Source organism: Macadamia integrifolia, unplaced genomic scaffold, assembly GCF_013358625.1.
Source record: "Macadamia integrifolia cultivar HAES 741 unplaced genomic scaffold, SCU_Mint_v3 scaffold1761, whole genome shotgun sequence".
Lineage (NCBI taxonomy): Eukaryota > Viridiplantae > Streptophyta > Magnoliopsida > Proteales > Proteaceae > Macadamia > Macadamia integrifolia.
The window spans coordinates 8,170-18,996 of NW_024868341.1; the positions used below are offsets into that span (position 1 = coordinate 8,170).

A 10,827-nucleotide genomic window follows, 5' to 3' on the forward strand; every position below is an offset into this window, starting at 1 on the left:
TCCCCAAGGAGCTTGCACCCTTGAATAACAAGCCTGTATATATGCCCACATTTCCACTCCTCTCAAACCAATGTGGGAATAAACACCTTGTCCTTTTGGACAAGTCTTTGGTTTTTGCTTATGTGTTTTGATCAAAACTTCCCTCTGACACTTTTGAGCTCAAAACCCAAAATTTAAAGTAAAAGTAAAACTTAAACAAGAGGACATGTCACAATTTTGAAACTTTATTTTGTAACATAAATTAAGTACTTATATAAATACAACAGGAGGTGTTACATCCACCTTAACCAGGAGCCAATCTCACACACACAAGAAATCTCAACCCAAACTTCTTACATATATTGAAACTTTCTACCATAATTATAAGTCTTCAATGGCCACCTTATTGTTAGGAACTTAAGGACTCTGTCCAACATATATGTCAATTACTTCCAACCCTTTCTCTTGAGAATGATGCTAATTCTAACAATTTCAGGAGGCGGCTTCATGATCATGTAATCAATTATTAAATGAGTTAATTTCTCATACAATGGTTCTATAATCTCATTTCCAAACTAGTGAGAAATCAGGGGTTCTGTAAATCTTCTGATATTGACAGCTACATTTCTTCCCTTAGCCGGCATTGACATTTCTTTCTCTTCTTTGTACCCAATATCAAGACCAAATGTTCCCAATTGATTGGTGTCGAAGGAGCCCTCATTGTCTATTATTTCTTGTACTTCCTCGTATGTTGCTGTGTAATAGGGCACATTACAAGAATCCAACTTCTCTTCCTCAATTAGTCCCTGTTGCCATGTATTCAAAGAAATTCCTCAATCAAACAAATAGTTTAGCAAGCTTATGGAGTTTTTTAAAGCTCAAAGATATATGTATGGAGTACCTCTGAAACCAAAGCACCGAGGGCCTCTGCTAATCATTCCCAAACATAGGTAGGGGAAGGGTTGGAGTCTTGCCTACCATGAAGTATCAAGAGCTTAAGACCATTGGGGACCAACTCTTTTGATCGCAACTTGAGGAACAAAGTAAAATCCTCTTGAAATTGTTGCAGGTAAGCTTTCTTGACGGCAGGGGGGTTAGTATTGGAGACATAGATCTTCCCCTTGTTTATTGGCAAGCCTACTTCACTTGTGAGACCTGGTGGAACCTTTGATGATCAATGAGTTCCAATTCAAAGGTATGATCAGTAATTCATTATTTTAGAAGTTCAATCAAAGGGTTAGATCCCATGAATTAAGAGATTTCTTCTTCATCATTGGTGAACGAAAACTTTCACCTTTATTTTATATTTCTTTTGTATTCTATCATCCAATTTCATAGGTGGTCATGTTGCTAGCAAAGCACAAGCTTATATTGCTCATTTCAACTCAATTCACTAGTATCACCAATGCCCTTAGCTGCCTCAATGGTCAAAATCTTATGTTGTACCTTGGGAACTATCAAGGATCAAGTATCGGTACCTCAGAGACCTTAAAAAAAAAAAAAAAAAAAAAAAAAAAAAAAAAAAAAAAATCAATTGACACTGGCAAGAGTTTTTTTGTACATGCAAACCATGTAATACTACCAAGTCTGCACTCATTCCCTACCATATGGTAAGGTTTTTGATAGGCTAAAATTTAGTAGACTAGCAGACCACAAGATCACAAAAGAAAGTTTTTTCCTACTGCCTATAATCGCATGTGCCAAAATGGAATTATCCCCTTTCACTCTTGGTTCGCAAATACCTTTTTAAGTTTTAATATTTAAAAAAGGTAGAGGTTGGGCATGTGGCTAGCTTTCCTAAAGCTAACAGCTCCAACCAATGATAGCACGAGACTTCCCTTTTCAAAGTACCCCTTCAATCAAAGTGGGATTCCATTTCAACACCTGCAATTATGGCAGCAGGGCCTAGGTAGTAGGAAAATTTGGTCACCCATTTGGGTCTCAAAAATTAGGTTTGCTTGAGTTGCTTGGCTAGGGATGGGCCACATAGGTTTTGCTTGGGCCACCTCTCCAACCAGCTCAACCATGCCAATCCGCACCTTAATCTGCTGGTTTTGATGGCTAGGTGACAAAGTGATGAAACTTAAACTTACCCGAGAGAGCTAGTGCGCACTGTAGGAACAATAGGCGAAGTGTAAGGTATTATTGGGGAATAGTCTTTCATGGAAGAAGCCAACAACACCTGCAATAAAGCATTTCTTACCCTCACTGCTACTCCTTTCTGTTGGATTTATGGGCTAAATTAATTATTCGGATTGATTAAATTGGTGAAAGTTAAATTGCATGAACCGGTTCGGTCCACTCTCAAGTTTGAGGATATGCTGGCCAACCCATTGTGGTTTAGGATTTTGGGTGCAGGACAGTATTATAAATACTAGGTTTTGAGTCCCTACATCCATTATTCACTCTTCCCTACTTTACCACTAAAGTAAGAGAACCAAGGAGGTCTAAGGGGCTATAGAAGATCTTTAGTCAAGCCAATAGAGCGAAAGTGGGAGTGACCAACACCAATCATCTTCAGCATACTAGGTGACAGGTACACATATTCTATATTTTGTTCTAAAACATTTGTTTTTATTTAATATCATGTTCTAATTGTCTGTATGGGAATCAATTAGGGTTGGATGTGAAACCTTAAATAAGATTTAACAAGTGGTATCAGAAGAACCCATATAGAATTAGAATCGATTGGTAGAGTTGTAATTTTTATTAATCGTTCAAATCACGAAGTGATTAAATTGTTGAACGATGAATTTGAAATTGTCATTTTTTTTTCGATTTGATTTGGTTTTAGATTTGATCGACCTTGACGTATAAATGTTTTAAATTATAAAGTATTGGTTTTTTTTTTTTTTTTTTTTTTTTTTTTTTTTTTTTTTTTTTTTTTTTTTTTTTTTTTTTTTTTTTGTAAAAGAATACTAATACGGTGATCATCGGAATGGGTGAGTGTTCGTTGGGACCGAGGGTAATAAATGATTTCCCATCGATTTTTTTCATCATTGATAATGAGGAGGGTTTTTCTCATTCCCACATGAGAAAGGTTAGGGATGGAGATTTAAAGGTAATTCTAAATTTTAATTTATTAATATTATAATATATACAGCATTGGAAATTGACTCCAATTCAGTTCGGAAAGGTGGTTTTGAAATTTTGGACTCCTTGGAGGGCAGCGTACTTTACGTGATGAATAGTATACAGATGTTAAGAAAAAAAAATCTGCATAATAGTTGTAGGTCGGCGGCGACTTGTTTGTTTTGAAGAAAAAAAAGAAAAAAATGGTAAAAAACGAATCTCAATGGAGTTCGTTTTCCTGTTTGATGGTAACAGCTATAAAGGTATTTTATTATGTGAAGTGGGTAACAAAGAGATTTTATTTTGACACTATCCCTCTAAGTAAAGGTGTATTAGTATATATTTTAATAATAACTAAATAGAACAATTCTAAATTGTACTGGGCCAAGTTATTTTGGGGTTTTTATTGAGCCATGGATTTAAAACATACATGGGCTTTAACTAATTAAAGGGCCTTGGGCTAAGTTATAATTGGATAATGATGGAGCTAAGGCCCATTGTAACTTAAAGTGTTTTTAATTTAAACGGTTTTAATTTGAGTTTTTATGGACTGTTTCTTAAGCCTTATAGATAAGCTCACAATTTGCATAAGAATGAGTTTTCTTTGTTTAAAAGAAAATGGACTTTAAATTTGAAGCCCAAATTGGGCTTGGGCTGATTTTTAAACATGCTACCCATATTGGGCTTTAACTATGGTGAGGCTCGATTGGCCTTTTTAGTTGAAAAGGTGGGTCATGTGTTTATCCTGAATAAGTACAAACATTGGGAGTTGGAATGGGTTTTATTTTTAAACTCATTTGGGCTTCTTTCTTATTCTGCAAGTGTTGCATTTTTTTTTTTTTTTTTTGGGGTTGGAATTTAATGGGCCAAGTTGTTATTGAGTTTTATTTAAAACTTAATGGGCTTAGCCCCATGACTTAATTGAATTACTATAGTTCAAATGAATCAATCAATCCAAAAAGAAGCCATTGAACCAAACCAAAGATGAGCCAGTCGGGTCGGGTCGACTCGAATACTTGACCCGTTGACTTGGAAAATGATCGGTTTGGGTTTTGCCAAACATCGATCCAAAAAAAAAAAACTTAAGTCCTGTTTGTTTGTTCTTAAATGAATAGTAACTTAAAGGCTTGTTTAAATTCTGGTTCATTAAGAATCCCAAGGTCTTGTGAATTATTAAATACCATTGGTCATCATGATATCACTTTATCATATACTTGAGATATTGTGGGAAAAAATAAATGAACTGGTCAAATAAGTGGGAGGATGGATTTATGTACTCTGAAATGATTTATATGGTTCGATCAATGGGAGGATGTTCAGTATTTTGAATTGCTTTTAATGCAAGAAAAAAAGACTCAGATTTTTGTACCTTAATTATTTTGGAACAGTTATAGTGTTTTGTCTTTGTCTTGCTTCTATAGCGGCTTCAAAATTGTATTTCTGTTTATACATGTTTTTGTATTGGTTTATTTTTACCATGATATTGAAAAGTCATTTATGAATGACATAAATAGAAAATTAATGGCATTTTGTGTTTGTATGTCATATTTGGAATACCTTATAATAAATGATTGATGTTGAAATCAAACTGGGTGTAAACTTCCGCACATGCTTGGCTGCATAATGCATTTCTAGGGACCATAAAAGGGCGAGGTGGAATCCACCAAAGTGACACATCTTATTCTTCCATAATTTTTCTTGGGGCAGCAAAGTTGGTGACATTTGTCCAAACGTGATATCACAACCAAGTTAAAGAAAATGACAGTAACCTAGAGGTTTCTAAGCCCGAAGGTGAGGGTATCTCGAAAGTTATTGTTCTTTTCATAGTAAATATGAATTTACAAGAGGACCAGTGTATTTTTAGCCCAAAGGATAGGAATGTAGTTACGGTTGTGACTCTTGTATGACTTTTATGTCCTAATGACACATTCAAATATATGTTATACACAAATATATTTCCAATGGGAAAAACATAATAGGATTGAGTGAAATCCACCAAAGTGGTACATTCAATTCGATTGTGTTTTCTCAACAGTAAATGTGGCATTTCCCAAAGGTGATGTTATCAAAGTTTGTGGACATTCAATTTAATTTTATTTTCTTGATAGTAAAGATGATATTTTTCAAAAGGTGATGTCATCACATATTAGAAAATGACACTGACTGATGAGTTCTTTTACCCAAAGGTGATTAAATTTTCAAAAGTTGGTGTATTTTTCACAATTAATACAAGAAATAGGAGGACCAGTGAATCCTTGTCCTAAACGATAGGGATACAATTTCAGTTACAACTTTTAGTCACTGATAGGTTGTTGACATGCCTATTACAAATGCTTTTCCAGTAGAAGTATTCAAAGATCATGGTTCTAACATAAGCATTATTAAGTTTTGAAATGCTTGGTTAGTGGGAGTTTTGTTTCTTGTCGATTATTTGTTTATGTTTTGAAACCTTAGCCATATGTTTTGGGGCAGAGTTTGAAAAATTATGATTCTGTTTTAGCATTTATATAATGCACAGTTATTCCATTTATTAATTGATTTATCATTTCATTTGAATATGTTTCATAGGCAGTAGTTGCCTTAGTTATAGGCAATATTTTTATCACAATTTAAAAGGCAGAACTTGCCACAGTTCAAAGGCAACGTTTGTCATAGTTATAAGTAGTAATTGCCATGGTTTAAAAGATAGTACTTGCCACAGTTGAAAGGCAATGCTTGCCACAGTTGAAAGGTGAAAAGTCACAGTTAGATATTAAGCCTAGATCAAAGGCTATTTGCCACAGTAAAGGTTAATATCATGATTAAGAACCTATATGAAATGACAACAATGTTATTTGAGAATATGTCAATATTTTCATGTTAATATCCCATATAAATTCGTGTTGAGAAATTTACTTATATTTGTAATAACAAAAAGTTGTATGCCGTATATTGAGGTATATCTTCTGCTGTTGTTCGATGTGAGTGATTTTTCAACTGAATCATAGTAAGAGTGGTTAATGTAATAAGATTCTATGACCACACCAATTTAAAAGACATCATTATAATTAATGTAGCCCAAGTGGGAGATTGTTGGATTTATGGACTAAATTAATTATTCGGGTTAATTAAATGGGTAAGAGTCAAATTGCATGAACTGGGTTAGTCCACTCTCAAGTTTAGGGATATGCTGGCCCAACCCATTGTGGTTTAGGGTTTTGGACTCAGAACAGTATTATAAATACTAGGTTTTGGGTTCCTACAGCCATTATTCACTCTTTCCTACTTTACCACTAAAGTGAGAGAACCAAGAAGGTCTAAGGGGCTATAGAAGATTCATAGCCAAGCCAATAGAGCGAAAGTGAAAGTGACTAACACCGATCATCTTCATTATACTAGATGACAAATACACATATTCTATGTTTTGATCTAAAACATTTGTTTTTATTTAATATCGTGTTCTAGTTGTCTGAATGGGAATCAATTACGGTCGGATGTGAAACCCTAAAAAAGAATTAACACTTTCTCCTTTAAGTTGTTCATAATTTGCAGAAAAGAATTTGAACAGGGAATTGAAATCATATCCAGGAAGATCATTTAAGAAAACTTGAAGCTCTGGCTGCTTTACACCTAATTCGTTACACCATTTCTCTACTCTCCGATTGATTGTAGTGCTCATAGAGAACGTATTAGGACCAAAGGAGTAACCCAAATCCACCATGGTTAAGACATCTGAGGGAAAGCCCTCGTCGAGGAGATCTTCGATAGCCTTCTCTAGAATAGGTTTTGCAATTGAGATCACCCATTTCTGCTCCAATAACCATAAAATATGAGTTTTTTTTTTCTTCTTTTCTTAAGAATTTAATTGTTAGAAAAAGGAAAAAATTTGACATGTGAATAAGAGATCTTGGAACCTATAAGTTCACGAATGTTCAGCCCCATTTAAATTACTAATGTGGTTACAACTAAAATTTCTTTTACTTATTCGGAAATAATGGATATGACAAATAGAGGAGGAAGAAAAAGGTAGGTAAATGTCCTTCATCCCTAGGAAAAAAAAATGTAAGGTTAAGAGAAGGTAGAGAAACGCCTCCACAAAGCGATCTTATATAAAAAGCGATGAGAAAGTGACCTCTTATAGAGAGATTAGCCGGATTTACAAATAATTTTTGGGGATGATCCCACTACATGCTTAGACAAATCTAGAATAGTAGTGTCACACCCCGTTCACACAGAACTGGACTGATGACCGGGTTAACTCCGGTTAACCCAAACCTTCCAGGATCATCTGATACAGTACCCAACCACAGCATACACACATCTAAGATAAACGTTCAAAAGTTCAGCAGAAGACTTAATTTACCTGTAAATACCCCCAATATACTTGATACCCAAATTGTAGTATATAGATAAATACATGTGGGCTCGCAGGCATGATATTTACACAAAAAGAATGACAATTCACGTATCAAGTACACAAAAAGGGGTCACCAAAAGAATAAAAAAGTAAAACCCTGTACGGCGTCAATACTACAATCTCGCAGCACAGCCCTCGCATGTGCAATCCGTACCGTGCTCATACTCCTCGGGGACCCACCAATCCTTATCGAGAACTCAACTGTGGGGCCCGACCCTTGATCTCAGGCTGGTGACCTGCAAAATCATCTAAAAGAGGTGCGCACGTGAGATGAACTCACTAGCTCAGTAAGTGAAAAGAAGGACCACACAACAATCACATCCATATGCACTATATGCTATGCCATTCATTTTAAATCTCATCTACTTAAACTACATTACTAAGTCTTTGGTTTGGTGTTACTACAACCACAGTGTGCGTATGCTCTGGGTACGAGCCGCGAACTCCATCCCTCGATACACCAATAGGGTTGTGGGAGAAGGCCCACCGTGAGTACTCGAAAAAGTAAAGCATGCCGACTACCGGCTCTCAACATAAAAGTAAATGACATAAAGTAAAGGTGCTGACCCCAGCAATTTAAAAGCAGTACGATTGGCCCTCTTGAATATACCACTGAGGTTGCTGACTGTCCTAATGACCAGTCGGGCATATGTCTAACCGCCACAGTGACCCGACACCCGCGACCACTGCTTTCCCCCAAGTGATAACCCAACACCTCAACCCCTGTTGGGAAGGGTCGTAGTACTGGAAGATGGTAATCCTAAATCCCATGCTCCTATAAGACATACTATGATTGCATAGTGCCATCGCGTCCTATTCCACGGGCCACCAATGCACTCGTTTCCAAGCCGACTACGGCATCTAGTCTAATAATGCATCATGCGCAGTGATCCTATCATTCATCACTGTTGGGAAACATGTCCACACTCCTTGCCATGTTTTGGTGTTAACAAACAAACATACATCTTTAACTTGATTGTTAAAGTGTGATTAGCTTGAAGAAACCTTTAGAAGATCAAAGGTCGAATCAAGACATGAAGCTTAGCTTAAAGACATGAAACAGCAAACAAGAAGGAAAGAAGATGAAGGGCTAAAGAATCGAAGACTCAAGTGAAGAAGAAGATCACTAGGACAGATTAGTTATTTTTAATGTAATTTGTAATTTCCACATACTTATATGCACTCACTTCATGCATGTGCATTGCATCATATTAGAATGACCATAGAGCATGCTTGAGTAGGTATGAAAAATTTCTAAGTGGTGTGGAACACACAGTAACCTAACTCAAGGGTATTTAGGGAATCTTAAAGTTAGTATCAGGAGATGAAACCTTCATAGAAGTTGTAGGAAATTGAGTTGTGAGTCCAACACAACTGATCTCAAATCAATCCAAGGTCGGACCAAAAAGTTATAGTCAAAACACTGGTGACTGGTCAGTATGACAGAGCATGTCATGTTGACGGTCGACCGGCTAGAAGCCCCGGTCGACCGAAACCAACCGAGACCATAGGCGGTCGACCGACTGGAAGCTTCGATCGATCGGACCTATCCGAGACCATAGGCGGTCGACCGGCTGAAAGTCCCGATCGACCGGTGCCTGTCTGGAAGTACTCCAACGGCTATTTTTTTGCCTACAACGGCTCTTAGCGGTCGACCGGCTACTAATGGCGGTCGACCGGTATACCCAGAATATGTCCGTTAGAGCTTGATTCCCTACCTAAAATGCTTCACTAAGTTCACCTATAAATACCCTAATCACTCTTAATTAGTTATTGATTAAGAAAGAGCCTAAAAGAGCATTATTGCAAGCATTAGAGAAGTTTATTCCACTTGAGTTATTCTGTTACACAAATCCCAAAGAAGAGGCTTCAGTCTTAATCAAAGTCCTCTACTCTCTCTTGTGCAAGTCAAAGCCGTAAGAGAGGACTTTACATAAGGTGCATCATTCATCATTTATTATTCACTCTCATTTGCACCATACTTGAGGTATTCCTCTTATTCCACTATTTCATTATTTTCTGTTTTTATTTACAATTCTAGACTGTACTTAGGATTGTAAGGATACTCTTATCCTAAAAAGAGAAAGGTCTCTCTCTACCTCTAAAAGAGATTGTGAAGGCGTCTCTCTGCCTGGAAAGGAGATTTGTAAGGATACTCTTATCCGTGAAAAAGATTGTAAAGGTTTTCTTCCCTACCTACTGTACTGAAAGGGAGAACTAGTGGAATACCTTACAAGAGGATTCTTGTAGGGAGTGGACTAGACTCGGATTGAGTCGAACCACTATAAATCTTGTGTTGTGTGATTGTGCCTATTTTATTTATTCCGCATTGTTTTAAATTACAATCACACTTGTGTTCTATACATCGAAAAGAGTTAAAATTTCACTAGTATAACCTATTCACTCCCCCCTTAGGTTATTTCAATTGGTATCAGAGCAGGAGCTCAATATATAAGACTAAGTTGTCTTAAAGTGAGTCAAAGACCATGACCACATTCCAAGGACCACCAGAAGGCATGAACGCCTCGAGACCCCCGTACTTTAATGGAGAAAACTTTTCTTTCTGGAAGTGCAGATTCAAGAATTTTGTGTGTGGTCACAACATTCTTGTATGGAGAGCCATAGAGAATGGACCATACACTATCACCAAGATAGTTGATGGAAAGACAGTACCTAAGGATGAAGGAGAATGGACAGCTGAAGACATCACCCTCATCCAGTACAACTTCCGTGCCATTACATTCCTTCAATGTGCCCTCAATGAACAAGAGTTCAACCGAGTCATTGCATGTGACACGGCTAAAGAAATTTGGGATATGCTTCTTGTCACACACGAAGGTACAGCAGAGGTAAAAGAAAGGAAGGTAGATCAACTTGTCTCTGATTACGAGTCATTCTCTATGAAAGAAGATGAGTCAATAACTTCTATGTTCACTAGATTTACTGACATTGTGAATAATCTTAAAGGTTTAGGCAAGACTTATACTAATGCTGAGAAAGTCAGAAAAATCTTAAGAGCCTTACCTGCAGCTTAGAGACCCAAGAAAACAGCAATCGAAGAAGCCAAAGATTTGACGAAAATCTCCTTGGACTACTTGCTTGGATCTCTCCAAACGCATGAAGTAGAGCTGAATGCCGACAAACCAAATTCTGAGAAAAGGAGAACCATAGCGCTAAAATCAACTCAACCTATCGAAGAAGTAAGTGATGATGAAGAAGATGAAGAATTCGACATGGAAAAGGAAATTTCACTCATCACGAGGAAATTCAACAAATTTCTCAAACAGAAAGGAAGATTCCAACACAAGAACAAATCCTACGGTGACAAATCCTATGGGGAAAAAGGTAAAACAAAAATTAAACCCAAGGAAATTCCTACT

General features: G+C 36.8%; 1 pseudogene; it reads right to left on the bottom strand.

Moving 5' to 3' along the window:
- Positions 1-425: 425 nt before the first annotated feature.
- Positions 426-6,751, bottom strand: LOC122064781 (annotated as a pseudogene).
- Positions 6,752-10,827: the final 4,076 nt, after the last annotated feature.